The sequence below is a fragment of the Mesoplodon mirus genome (genome assembly GCF_964341445.2).
Source record: "Mesoplodon mirus genome assembly, chromosome: 6".
Classification (NCBI taxonomy): Eukaryota; Metazoa; Chordata; class Mammalia; order Artiodactyla; family Ziphiidae; genus Mesoplodon; species Mesoplodon mirus.
Genome location: NC_138982.1, coordinates 133874058 through 133888010, shown reverse-complemented (window position 1 = coordinate 133888010; position 13953 = coordinate 133874058). Strand labels below are relative to the sequence as shown.

The 13953-nt window shown below is 44.8% G+C and overlaps 1 protein-coding gene across 1 annotated transcript in view; it reads left to right on the top strand.

Annotated features, from left to right (window-relative positions):
- TIAM1 (TIAM Rac1 associated GEF 1) overlaps positions 1-13953 on the top strand; it is a gene marked incomplete at its 5' end in the record, with an annotated part of 515782 nt that overhangs the window by 184271 nt on the left and 317558 nt on the right. Inside the window, one exon of the mRNA XM_082624561.1 lies at positions 12904-12956. The remainder of the gene's footprint in view (positions 1-12903; positions 12957-13953) is intronic.

Sequence of the window (13953 nt, the reverse complement as noted above, 5' to 3'; positions counted from 1 at the left end):
TGGGCCACTTAAACAACAGAAACTTATTGTCTCTTAGTTCTGGAGGCTGAAAGTCCAAGGTCAGGTTTCCCCCTGAATGCTGTGAGGGAGAATCTGTGACATGCTTTTTTCCCCAGCTTTTGGCAGTTTGCTAGCAGTCATTGGAGTTCCTTAGCTTGTGGCATTGTCACCCTCATCTCTGCCTTCATCTTCACATGGTGTTCTCCCAGTGTGCCCGTCTATGTCCAAATTTCCCCTTTTTTATGAAGACACTAGTCATATTGGATTGGGGGCCACCCTACTCCAGTATGACCTTATATTAACTAATAACATCTGCAGTGACCCTATTTCCAAATAAGATCACATTATGACGTTCTTGGGGTTAGGACTTTGACATGAATTTGGGTGGGGGACAATAATTCAACCCAGAACAGAGGTCTAGTTTTTTTCCTTCCAGGAGAGTGGAGAAAGATTCTTTCCCTTGTGAAGAATAGTAGGTATTAGTACCCAGTAGGTGCTCAGTAGTTTTCCATCATGGACTGAATTGTGGTTCCCCTCACCAAATTCGTATGTTGAAACTCTATGCCCTCCCCCGATCCCCCCGTGACTGCATTTGGATATAGGGCCTTTAAGAAGATAATTAAGGTTAAATGAGATCAAAATTGTGGGTCCATAATCCAGTAGGGATAATGTCCTTATAAGAAGAGGAAGAGACACCAGAGCTCCTTCTCTCTCTGTGTGTACGCAGAGGAAAGGCCATGTGAGGACACAGTGAGAAGGTGGCCAACTATAGGCTGAGGAAGAAAGATCTCCCCAGAAGCCAACCCTACCGGCACCTTGATCTTGGACTTTCAGCCTCCAGAACTGTGAGACAATAAATTTCTGTTGTTTAGGTCACCCAGCCTGTGGTGTTTTGTTATGGCAGCCCAAGCAGATGAAGACATTTCCTTTTTTCCCCATGGTGACAGCTGTGTGTAATTCCACTCACAGTAATACTGGCCATTGTTGAGGTCAGGGTTGGTGAGCCTGCCTTTACTCTGGCACAGGACAGTGTGGGAGCTTCTGGTCGGTGTTATTTTTAGTCTTCTGTCTTCACTTAATGGATTGGATAACTAAGGATGAGAAAGCTTAAGTAGTTGCTTGAAGCCACTTTAATAGATTAGGCAATGGAACCCGAGGGTGAATCCCAATGCTCTTAGAGCCCGCTTGGGTAAATCCAGGGCAAATCTATTTAATTCTTTATTTAAAAATGCAATTCATAGTGACATGTGGATGTCATTGAGTAGCAAAGAAATGAAACAAAGTGGGTCAGTGACACACTGCACTGTTTTGTGATAAATATAGGTGAACTGATTTAATGGAAAACCACAATTTAGGGGAAAGTGGACTTGAAAAGCTTAAACTGTTGAAAAATCTCCAATTACGCAATTATGACTGGGATAGAATAAATGCAGCTCTTTGAGGCTAAAACCTTTTACCAGTAAACACTTTTGCTCTGCCTTGCGGTTAAAACTGTTGCTTTATTTCAAAATGTACTTATTGGGGGGGTGACTGTGTGCCTGGGTTTGTGCTGAGCATTGAGCACCAGGAGCTAGGATGCACAGGTGCTGTCCTGAATTAGCTGAGAGCCTAGTGGGGCTGGCTAAATGGACAGTGGCCACTCTGCATTGTAGGCGTTGCCTGAGAGGGCAGATGGAGGTGGGAGCATGCCGGGTGCAGGGGTATCTCACACAGACTAGGGGCAGACCTCAGGGATGGCTTTCCTAAAAGAGGTGATGCTTGAGCTGAGTTTTGGGCAAGTTCCGGTTATTCAGGCAAAGCTGAGTAATGGTGTTTCAGGCAGAGAATAAAGTAAGTGTATCCACATGGAGATAATGGGGGGATAGCCCACTTGGAGGACTGTTTACACATAGATACTGCCGCTTCGTCTCCACTCTCCCCTTCTTTTCCTTCTTCCTTCTATTCCATCAGTGATGTTTTGGTAAAGTGACTTCAGGCGTGAATAAGAGTGCCTGATTTGTAGTGTTTGCCGATTTCCATGATGTAAATATTCCCATCATGGCTGATTCCAAGCTACCAACATGATGTCGATTGGCCCACAATATTTTAAAACTTTTTAACAATTGGTCATAAGCCTGTACAATCCCACTCAGTAGACCACTGCTTCCCATCCGTCCATCATCTATCCATTCATCATCCATCATTCATCTATCATTCATCCATCCATCTATCATCCGTCCATTCATTCATCCATCCATCTTCCATTATCCATCCATCTATCCATTCATCATCCATCCACCTATCCATCTACTATCCATCTACCTGTCCATCCATCTGTCTATTCATTTATTCATCCATCCATCTTCCATTATCCATCCATCCATTCATCATCCATCTATTATCCATTCATCCACCTGTTCATCCATCCATCTATCCACCTATCCATCCCTCCACCTATCTATCCATCCATCTATCCATCTAACATCCATCCATCCATCCACCCACCTATCCATCCATCCACCCACCTATCCCTCCATCGTTCTTCCATCTATCCAGCCATCCATCCGTTCATCCATCTGTCCACAAACGTAGTTTAGCCAAACAGAATCATAGGAATAAGTCATGTTAAAGATTTTAGAGTTCCCTTAGTTAAGTCTTCTCATTTTACAGACAAGAAAGCTGACATCTAGAGAGAGGAACTGACTTTCTTAAAGTCTGTTTGTAGAGCTGAGGTTAAGACTGTTGGCTTCAGAGTTTAAGTCTGCAGCTGTCTCCCTTAAGGAAAGAAAATACAACCTGAAATATGACTTGGTAATTCCCGAGTTGGGGCAATGTGGAATTCATGGAGCACACACCACAGTTCCGTCAGTCTCTGCTTTTCTGTGACAGTCCTAACGCTCATGAAAGTGTTTTTGTTGTTCCTTGTCTTAATAGTCGCTGGCTTCCAGCGGGCTCCAAATTTCCTTCGCAGGGGGTTCAAAATGTCCCTGTTGAAATAACATTCTTCTCCCACTTTGTAGCACTGGGCTTCAGAATTTAATTTAGTAGTTGGCTCTTGATATCAGTCTTTGATGTTTCTGGATTTCATTTTTCTTTCTCTTTTTTTTGTGTTATAGATGTCTCTCCTTTGAGACTCCAACTCAAGGCGCCCATTTGTGGTGTGAACCAGCTGCTTCTTGGGAGCCCCGTTTGTGTTGGGCTGAATTTCCTGGGAAATATCTACTGATTTGAAAAAAAATTCTTTCCTTATTCCTGGGCTTCTAGAAGTATGTCTTGGAGATTTAGGGAGATAAATAATTGATACTGCTTTTGACGGTCTTTATTGTTATTTATTTCTTTTTTGCTGAGGTGTAGTTGATGTACAGTATTATGTGAGTTTCGGGTATACAACATAATGATTGCCAATTTTTAAAGGTTATATTCCGTTTATAGTTACTATAAAACGTTGGCTCTGTTCCTTGTTGGTCTTTAAATTGTCAACTCAGAGAGGAAGGGTGACTCTTACTATATGAGAAGCTTTATTTTGAAACTGTGGGCAAATGGTCTGGTGAATTGAATATTCCAGAGGACTCTCTGTGTTGTAATGTTGAGTGAAAAAAGCAAGATGCTGGGATATGCCTAGGATGCCACTTTTGTTAAAAGTAAGTAAACAAATTGGCGCTTACCTCTGGGGAGTGAAAATGAGGGTAGTAATGACTTGAAGAGAAAACTTTCCACCTTTTAACTTTATATGTTTCTGTATTGTTTATTTTTCTCTTTTTAATTATAAGCATGTAATAAAGCAAGTCCAGACTAAACAAGAAAGCCTGGCTATATTTTAATAGGACTCATCTGGGTATGGGCAATAACCTTTCTATTGTCTTCTTAAGATAGTTTGCCATTTACCCAATGTAAAGTTTACATGTGTCTACTTTATAAGTTGTAACTTAGTAATTTTAGATACAATTAATGTTGGTTGCTAGAAAATCATAATGGCAGACATATTCAAACTTGCTCAGTATGGGCAGAAATTTAAACTTAAACTTCACTGTGAATTCTCCCTTCACCTTATTATTATTTTTACCAATTTTTTCTTTTTTTGCTGCGCCCCATGGCACGTGGGATCTTATTTCCCCGACCAGGGACTGAACCCATGTCCCCTGCATTGGAAGCCCAGAGTCTTAACCCACTGGACCGCCAGGGAAGTCCCTACCAATTGTTTCTTAATGAGGTTGATCATCTACTTGTATGCATGGCCCAAGCTGGTCATTTTGCACGACTTCCGACAGAGATTCTAAAACTTCCTGGAGGTATTCTGCAAGCTGACTTGGTGCCATTATGTTTTCCCATTTCTCCTTGACTGTGGTGCTCTCAGCTGCCTTGGACATGGAGACTCACTCGATTTCACTGGCTTTCCCAGACCAGCATCGTGTTCTCTGATACCAGCCATCCTGCCTTCCCACCTCTTTCCCCTTAAATGAACTTCTTTCCTGTACTTGGCAGTTCATGTCCTCTGTCTTCATCTTTAGGGCATCCTCTGGTGTTCCCGATCTCAAATTAGGAAAAATAAATTGAGTCCCATTCCCTGTGGCTCCAAGCATTTGAAAAGGCAGGAAGTGTGTGGATTATTGTACAAGAAATAGATCAGTGTGTAATAGCCTAAAATGGAAAAAGAAATGTGACTGCTTATTCAGGCATTTGCAAAATGATGCAGGCTGCCTCTCCCAACTGTCTTCTATAAACACAATTTCCAGAAATGTGTGGACTAGGTAAATGACATGTTACTGATACAAAGCACAACTGTGATTATAGTAGCAGAGGGTTATGTTTCCTCTGTGTTACAGTCTGTGTGAATTTCTTTCAAGTTATTAGGTTGAACTGTATGGATTGCCAAATTGAGCTACCAAAAGGGCAGTTTCATCCAATTCAGCCTAAGAGAGCTTATTTGCTGAGTTGTAAGACATGGGAAATATGTGTCTGCATGAGGAGAAAACATGAGATGGACGTGCTTTAAGGAAACTGGGCATCCTTTTTTAATTTGAACCTGCCTCTAACGGTTAGTATTCACTTAGTTGACACTTTGTTGTTACCTCACTAGCTTTCGGAAAGTATATAGAGCAAAATTGGTTGCCTAGCGACATGTTCCAGCCCAGGAGGGTTGGAGAATGGGTCAATGATGAACAATTATGTACAATCAAGTTTAAAAATGCATAGCAGCCTGCTATATCCATGCTCTGACCACCAGGAAGCATCAGCATTCAGCTGGCTTGGGTTTATGGCTGTTGTACGTGAATTCATTGCAGTTGTGGTCTGGATCTCGTGGTTGCAATTCAGAAAAATTTTGCGCTGGACCCAAGTAGGCTTCTGGTGCCCCTCTGTACATTGGTCCATTTTGCAGAAGCATCTGACACCCATCATTTGGTTGGCTGCCTATCTGGACACTCATCCCTTTGAAAAGTGAAAAGAGAAAATGAAGAATTTGCTTAATTGTGATTGTTTTCATCTCAGCAAATTGGCCTCTATTAGTGAATCTGTAATTTGCCAGAGAACAAGTACACACAAAATGAGTGACAACGGTCCCCTTACTCAACCCAAATCGTTTTTTCAAGAATTACGAATGCTGGGCAGACGTTCTCTCTGAAATGGCCCAAGCCCTTAATCGTTTCTCCTCCTTCCGTTCCAGCAACACAGAAGACACATTTTGCATCATCCCGTCCTTACTTAATCTTTCTGTCAGCACAAGTATCAATGGTGTAAATCCTGAAAGCAGCAGGAAAGCTAGGAGGCATTTTTATAACGCTGGCAAAGCTAATAAAGCACATTTCATTGTGAAGAATCATTGAGTTTAATTGGCAAATCAATTTTTAGGCCCTTTCCGTTTGTATTTTGTTGAATCAACAAAAATAAATCGCCGTGCCAACCTTGAAAGCTCCAAGTCGGAGAACAGTGGCAGATATTTCGTTCGTCCTGCCAAAAGTGCTTTCCAACAGAAATGTCTTAATTGAAGATGATTTATATTCAGAAGCGTTTTATCATTTGTGTGAAGAAGGAAAAAGCTGTGTAAGCGAGTAGTATGCAGTCGTTTTTGGCATCGTTTTTGACATTGATCTACACTCTATCCTTCAGATGTTTATAGAAAAGCGACTTTCCCTAGCCCTTCTTGCTAATGATTCAGGTTCCATGTCCTGATGTAGCTGTCAATTAGCCCCTGTAACCTTTGGTGAGAGGTTTTTGCTGAGGAGGACTTCCAAAACCTAGGCTTTTTCCCCTTTTCTGCAGGGTTTTACTGACCCTGAATCCTGATCTCCGGGCCTTTGGTGGAAAATGGCTGACATCTTAGGGCTGGAAGATGGGCGTCCTGAGCAGGCCTGGGAAAAGTGGGCTGCTGTCTTGGCTTTTTTGGTAGGAAAACCTCACTAGCCATGCTGACCGTAGCGTTTTGGCTTTTTCTGCCTTCTTTGCACTCCAGGGAGGAGGGAGAGATGACAAGAAGTACCATTTATTTGATGCCTACACAGTGTGTTCTGATTTCTCATGACAACCCTGAGAGGTGAAGAAGCTAAACCCCATGTATCTGGGGAGGAAGCTGAGGTTCAGAGAACATCAGTAACAGTTTGTACGTGGAGTGGCTGCCATTGGCATCCTGTTCCATTTGTCTCCAGTCGTCTTCCCATTTCACTGGTGCTGGGAAGTAGCAAAGACCCCCCCGCTCCACTACCCCAGTTTCACTGAAACATGTTTCCCTTCGCAGGGCTCCTGGGGGACAGGTACCATAGCGTGATGGTGGCTGACGCTCTGCAGGCTCATGTTGTGTGCCTGGCATGTTTCCAAGAGCTTCATGTGTACTTTTTTTTGCAATACGTGGGCCTCTCACCGCTGCGGCCTCTCCCGCTGCGGAGCACAGGCTCCAGATGCGCAGGCTCAGCGGCCATGGCTCACGGGCCCAGCCGCTCCGCGGCATGTGGGATCCTCCCGGACCGGGGCACGAACCCGTGTCCCCTGCATCGGCAGGCGGACTCTCAACCACTGCGCCACCAGGGAAGCCCCCATGTGTACTCTTAATTCGTGTAAACTTCATTCTCCTCTTAGCTACTTCCATCCTCATCTTACAGATGAGGAAACTGAGGCACAGAGTAGTTGGTGGACTGGTCCAAGGTCACATGGCTAATGGTTGGGGACCATTTGAATCCAGGTAATCTGCCCCAGCATCTGCGATCTCAGGGGTTTACCGTCCACGGCATGTACCCTTGTTTGTTGGTCCTTCCCCTTGCCTCCAAAGCAGCGGGTAAGATGAGGAAGCAAGAGGAAGGGAAAACACTCCAGTTTTATGGACAGCGGAGGCCATTGATTTGCTTGCCTCGGTTTTGGGCTCCTTCATTGATCTTCAGCTGTACTGGGATGCCCTTCCTGCTGCAATCTCTCCACTTCCCGTTGGTTCTCGTGCCTCTGCGAAAGCTCTGTCTTCCATGGGGCCCTTTCAGATTCATGGGAGGCCAGTTGTTTTCCAGGGGTCACCAGGAAACCCACAGTGTGACCTGCACGTTACTCAAGGTGCGAAAAAAAGGAACCTCAATAAACCCAGAACCAAACTCAGCAACTTCTAAACAACGCCCTGTAAGTAACCAGTTCTAGGAAGCTGATGGGATGGTAAACATCTAGCAACTACCTGAAATTCCACACATTCTTTGGGAATTTACTAGGGCCCCGCTCTCAGCACCTTCAGGTACCAGGGATCAAGGGATCCTCAGATTAAGTGAGGAACGAGGGAGAATTTTCACATTCCCTTGGTGGGGGAAGGCCTACAGCAGGTCAGATCATTTGATATAATGCTGAGGGTAATACCCACAGAGGACAATTTCTGATGCCACGCCCTGTTCAAAGCATTTTGCATATATGAATCATGAGCTGGATGCTGTTATTATCCCCATTTTACAGATGAGAAAATCCACTATGTGACATGTGCACATAGATTGTAATTTTAGGAATGCTAAAATACAAAACACATCTCAGAATCAAGGATGTATGTGGTACATGGCTTGTGGGCTGGTAGTGCCAGTGTCTGGCTGCTCTTCAGAGCATAGCTGCCTCCTTATGAGAGGGGGCTTGGCAACTAGCTGAAATGTGCAGGGCAATACCATGGCCGGCATTTATTGAGTTATTACTGCATGCCAGACACTAGTCTAAGAAGTTGACCTGAATTTTTAAAATCCTTACAAAAGGATAGGTACTATGATTATGATTGTACCTGATTTATAGATGAGGAAACTGAGTCAGTGGGGTAATCTAACTTGCCCAAGACCACCCAGGCAGTACGTGGCAGGGCCAAGTGTCAGCTAAGGCCCCTGGTATAGCCGGGAAAGGGACAGTGGCATAGGGGACGGACTTATACAGGCTCCGTATGGGATGGAGGTTCCGGTTCCTCTCAGGTGCCCTTGCCCTGGTGGCTCGTCACTCCCTTTTGGCATCCATCCTGGTGTGGAACTGGAGGTGGATTTTTTTTAAAAAAATTTATTTGTTTTATTTATTTATTTTTGGCTGCATTGGATCCTCTTTGCGGTGCGCAGGCTTCTCATTGCAGTGGCTTCTCTTGTTGCAGAGCACGGGCTGTACGCACGTGGGCTTCGGTAGTTGCAGCACATGGGCTCAGTAGTTGTGGCTCTTGGGCTCTAGAGCTCAGTCTCAGGAGTTGTGGCGCAGGGGTTTAGTTGCTCTGCGGCACGTGGGATCTTCCCGGACCAGGGCTTGAACCCGTGTCCCCTGCATTGGCAGGTGGACTCTTAATCACTGCGCCACCAGGGAAGGTTGATTTTATCAGTCTTTTGTAGGCTTCTGTTTGTACCTGAGATCACCCCACAGCGAAGGAAGTAGAGAGGAGCTCTGACGTGAATCCTAAAACATACCTGGGAAGGCATTTACTGGGTCTTAGAGGCATTTTCTCATTGACCCACACAACAGTCCTATGAAGTTCGTACTGAATGGTAAAGGGAGAAGCTGTATGTAGCCCAGAGAGGGTGAGCCACATATTCTCGGTCACACAGCAGGTGAGGGGTGGAGCTGGGCTCAGGCCACGTACACATGTGTCTGTAAGGTAAGGGCTGACTCCACAGTGGGGATCACCCCTGCCTCCAGATGGGGCCCCTGCCATCAGCTCTGGGGCATTTCCTGTTGGGTCAGCTCTGCTAGTCTGCTGCTTTCCCTCCTCCTGCTTTGCTGCCTTCCACACTCTCCCTTGCCTCCATGCTCCAAGCTCTTCAGAACAACAGGATGAGATTCTCCTCAGCCCGGAAATGTTTTTGCTATTGCTTGTGCATCCAAGCACCTGCTGAGCTGATGAGATTTCAAAATGTCACTTGACTGTTGAGAGGGAGCCGTGAGTGATGAGCCATGAGTGCTTTGTGGGAACATACCATCGCAGCTGCCTCCCTGGGGCGGGTGGTGGTGGGCCAAGGGGAGGCCGTGGTTCCTTGTGCAGCTGGCACGGGGTCCCCGCTGTCAGCCTGGTCGTTTTTCTTCTTCTGGGCACACGGTGACTGTTTCTGTGCTATGTTTCTCTTTTTAAAAAAAATTTATACATTCATTTTTGGCTGCGTCGGGTCTCCGTTGCTGCGCGCTGGCTTTCTCTAGTTGCGGCGAGTGGGGGCTACTCTTCATTGCGGTGCGCGGCTTCTCATTGCGGTGGCTTCTCTTGTTGTGGAGCACGGGCTTTAGGCACGCAGCCTTCAGTAGTTGTGGCACGTGGGCTCAGTAGTTGTGGCTCACAGGCTCTAGAGCGCAGGCTCAGTACCTGTGGTGCACGGGCTCAGTTGCTCCGTGGCATGTGGGATCTTCCCGGACCAGGGCTCGAACCCGTGTCCCCTGCATTGGCAGGCAGATTCTTATCCACTGTACCACCAGGGAAGTCCCCTGTGCTGTGTTTCTCTTACAGTGCTGGCTTTCCATTTCTGGGTTAACTTTTGAGAATACAATTACATTTTTGACCTTTTTCTTTCTGGATTTCTCTTTTCAGAAAAATGCACATGTATACAAAGTTCCATATATCAATCCTGGATTTTCATGGGAACCCTTACCCTCAGGGCCTCCTTGAACACATCTCGTTCCCCATACACATACCAGGAAATCTAGCTTAAAAACTGGGTCCCCTACTAACCACCACCAATTGAGGGTAAATATGGAAAATTAAATGTTTGATTCTCTGCCCCTCTTCTTTTTCCACTGCTGTCAGTCAGAAGCTGGGCAGGACAGTATATGGCCCAGTCAAAGAGGTGACAGAAGAAAGTTCAATAAAGGTGTGTCCTGGGGTTGAGAAACAGAAAGGGGGAGTGAGGTGCGCCAGGGCGGTAGGAGGAAACCCCTCTGACTTTGTCCATTCAGACTGTTATAACAGAATAAATGCTATAAATTTCTCATAGTTCTGAAGGCTGGGAAGTCCGAGATCAAGGCACTGGAGGATTCGGTGTCTGGTGAGGGCCTGCTTCTTGGTTTATAGATGACTGTCACATGACAGAAGGGGGGAGGGAGCTCTCTGGGGTCTCTTTCATAAGGGCACTAATCCCACTTATGAGTTCTCCACCCTCATGACCTAATCAACTCCCAAAGGCCTCACCTCCTATTACAATCACGTTGGGGATTAGGTTTCAACGTATGAATTTTGAGGGGATATAGTCTATGGCACCCTCCACCCCCTAGAAGTAAGGATAGAGGGAGAGGATCACCTGAGAGACTCTGTGACCTGTGATGGAGAGACCCCCAGGTGACCCTGCAGGGAGGAAGCAGGGGGATGCATGCTCCTTCCTTCCTTCCCCTCCTCCTACTCTCCTGGCTTCTACTGGTACCTAAGGGGCCAGAGGGCAAGGGAGCCTGGTTGATGCAGGTCATAGAGGTCAGCCTCCCAGGGCACAGGTCCCAGTGGAAGAAGTAATCTAAAGGGCAACCAGAGAATATTTAGTACATCGCCCTTTAGATTCTTAAATAACTTCTGTCCTGTAGATGGTACTTGTAAGAGCACAGGAAGCAGCTCTGTCATCTGTAAATGCTCTCCCTGGGCATTGGGCATCATGGGAAATTGCTTAGCTTGTGCTATGGAGGTTTTGTAATCCTGTTAGTGATTGGAAACTTCCTGTTCTTTTCGGATGCTTTTAAATCCAGTCTTTTACTTTTTTTTCTATTTTATTTGTATGCCTGTTATTATAAGGTCACTTTAAAAGGCTTCATTATACCTCATGGCGATGAACCAGTCTGCTTCAGTATTACAGGGGATTGTATATAAATCTCTCATGTGGCATTGTGTTCAAAGGTAGTTTCCCCCTATCTTATGACAGCTTGATGTTTAGAAATGAGCATTTCTGGAGTTTGGAGACAGAGAAATTATGTCGGGAAGCACTTGAGAAATTAAGAAGTGTTATGCCATGCAAGGTTTTACAAGGCAGCGGGGGTAACTGACGTCACCAAGGTTGGATCTGGGAGTCTGGGATCTGTCGCTGGCACCAGCTCATACTTGCTTTGTGACTGTGGACACCACCTCTAGGCATTTCTCTTTGTAAGGTGGAGTTAACATTACAAACAAAGACTCTCTCCTTAAGCAGCCTTTAGTCAGGTTCCTCTGAGTCCTGTGTTTGTCTAGATCTGGACCTTGGCTCCTGTCCTGTCTTTGGCCTGCCTAGCCCAATTTTAGCGAGAATCCTGCTAAGTCAGTTCAGAGAGAATCACCCACTCTTGATATGTGATCATCACCCTAGGCTACCTTCAGCCAGAACCCCGTTGCTTGTTTGTTTCATAAGAATCTCCCTACCCTGCTATCTCCTCTGAGTAGTTTTCTGTCCACTGACTGCCTCGCTTTGCTTGATTGCTGTAAATCCTCAGGCGTCTTTGCTAAATTCAGAGTTGAGCCCCATCTCTCTCCTATTTTGCAATAGCCCTAAAAAAGTCTTTCTTACCGTTTTAATAAGCATCAGAATAATTTTGTCTTTAACTTTACCCACCAGAAAACCTTGGAATTGTTCAGGATCCTCAAGGACCTCTGATCCAACCTCACCCAATGTCGAGAGTGATGTGGAGCTCACCGTGAGGGGTCTAGTACCTCAGGGCAGCAAATGAGGACCCCATTCACTCCCTTGGGGGCTGGTTCTCATTGTAGAGAAGCTCTGCGTCCGTTTCAAGCTCAAAAATTTGCCTTCACTTATACTCGCTGATCTCAATTCTGCCTTTCCTCAAAACCTGTTCTTCCTTTAATTAAGTGAATAATTTAGCTTCTTAAATTGTAGCCATCTTAATGAAGATAATTTTAAGCTGCGTCTTTTCTTTTTTAAAAAATTTATTTACTCAGTTTATATTTATTTTTGGCTGTGTTGGGTTTTCGTGGCTGCACACAGGCTTTCTCTAGTTGCGGTGAGCGGGCTTCTCATTGCAGTGGCTTCTCGTTGTGGAGCACAGGCTCTAGGCACGCGGGCTACAATGGTTGTGGCACATGGGCTTCAGTAGTTGTGGCACGTGGGCTCAGTTGTTGTGTGGCACATGGGCTTAGTTGTTCTGCAGCATGTGGGATCTTCCTGGACCAGGGCTCGAACTCGTGTCCCCTACATTGGCAGATGGATTCTTAACTACTGCACCACCATGGAAGCCCCTAAGCTGTGTCTTTATTACCCTTCTTGCTTTCTTTAACAGGACTCTGAGCCTGGTTGAACCTATGTTTCCCACTCTGGGAAGCTGCATAAGGGTGATGCCTTGGAGGTCTTCTCTCTGTGGACCGTGTCTTTATTTCGTAAACTCTTGGGTTGCCCTGTTCCTCTGCTTTTAAGTCCTTTGTTTCTTTCCTCTTTTAGCTCTTGCTGATGCCTTGTTTGATACAAGTTTATAGATGATGTGCTTCTTTTCCTTTCATGAAGTAAAGTGCATGGGATTTGTGAAAGCTGTTTACCACTTAGAAGTCTTTTTTTTTTAAATTTTCAGATTGATGGCTATTTTCCAGATGTTAACATTATCAGAAACCTGACCTCCACATGGTATGTATGCTCTAAAGGACCTTTTAGGTCCATCAAGGGTATATAAATACATTAACTTTTTAATTTACTTGTTTATCATTTAGCCCTAAATCTGTCCTTGGTGTTTGTTGAGTTTCACCCCCTATTCTTTCACCTCATTCATGGGTATATTTGAAAAGCAGTGACTTCTACAGGATCAAGACAACCAAAGTTATTTTCTTGAAGAAAGAATTTTAGGATGAGGATTTAAAAAGAAAATCAGATTTACTTATAAATATTTCAATATGGCTCTGAAAAGATAGGGATTCATTTTGTTAAAACATCAACAGAATGCTATTATCACACGTAAAAAATGAACAATAATTCATTTCTTAATATCACTGAATATTCATGTTCAGATTTCTCTGATTGTCTAAGAAATATTTTTTCACAGTTAGTTAAAAATACCTCAGAGTAATCAAAGGGTTTAAACAAAGTCCACACATTGCATTTGGTTGATATGTCTCTTAAGTCTCATTTATTTATTTCATAACTTTATTTTATTTTATTTTTATTTTTGGCTGCATTGGGTCTTCTTTGCCGTACGTGGGCTTTCTCTAGTTGCAGTGAGCGGGGGCTACTCTTTGTTGTGGTGCGCGGGCTTCTCATTGTGGTGGCTTCTCTTGTTGCAGAGCACGGGCTCTAGGTGCGTGGGCTTCAGTAGTTGTGGCATGTGGGCTCAGTAGTTGTGGCTCACGGGCTCTAGAGCTCAGGCTCAGTAGTTGTGGCGCACGGGCTTAGTTGCTCCGTGGCATGTGGGATCTTCCCGGACCAGGGCTTGAACCCGTGTCTCCTGCATTGGCAGGTGAATTCTTAACCACTGAGCCACCAGGGAAGCCCCTAAGTCTCATTTAATACACAGGTTTCCTGGCCCTCTCTTGTTCTGTCCTTTTTTTTTTAAATTAAAAAACCTTCTAAAAAATTTAAAATATGGCATACTTTTAAACTTATTTATTTTAAAAAATCTTAAATTTAGTTT